This window comes from Penaeus monodon, chromosome 32 (genome assembly GCF_015228065.2).
Source record: "Penaeus monodon isolate SGIC_2016 chromosome 32, NSTDA_Pmon_1, whole genome shotgun sequence".
Lineage (NCBI taxonomy): Eukaryota > Metazoa > Arthropoda > Malacostraca > Decapoda > Penaeidae > Penaeus > Penaeus monodon.
The window spans coordinates 29,966,028-29,966,318 of record NC_051417.1 but is presented as its reverse complement, the minus strand read 5'-3'; the positions used below and the strand labels follow the sequence as shown (position 1 = coordinate 29,966,318).

The window sequence follows — 291 nt, the reverse complement described above, 5'->3', positions numbered from 1 at the left end:
CGTGGGGTAGTAAAAACGTCATTTTCACAAAAACAGTATAATTTTTGTGATACAAAAATGTATCGAGTAGTAAAATTCCTTTCTGTCATTCCTTACATTATCTGTTTTCTCAAATGACCTCTTGGTACGGCGCTATTTCTATTGCTCCTTTCGGTATCAGTAGTTTACTTATTACTGTTTTTTACTTGCAATATAACTTTTATTCATTCTTCCTACACCTAGACCGCATACCTCAAAAAAGTGGTCTTTACTCATCTTCAGATCTGTATGTGACATTTAAACACAGAAAAT

General features: G+C 33.0%; 1 protein-coding gene across 1 annotated transcript in view; it reads left to right on the top strand.

Annotated features, from left to right (window-relative positions):
• LOC119593791 (zinc finger protein rotund-like) overlaps positions 1-291 on the top strand; it is a 160,011-nt gene that overhangs the window by 99,112 nt on the left and 60,608 nt on the right. The gene's annotated exons all lie outside the window — the stretch shown is intronic.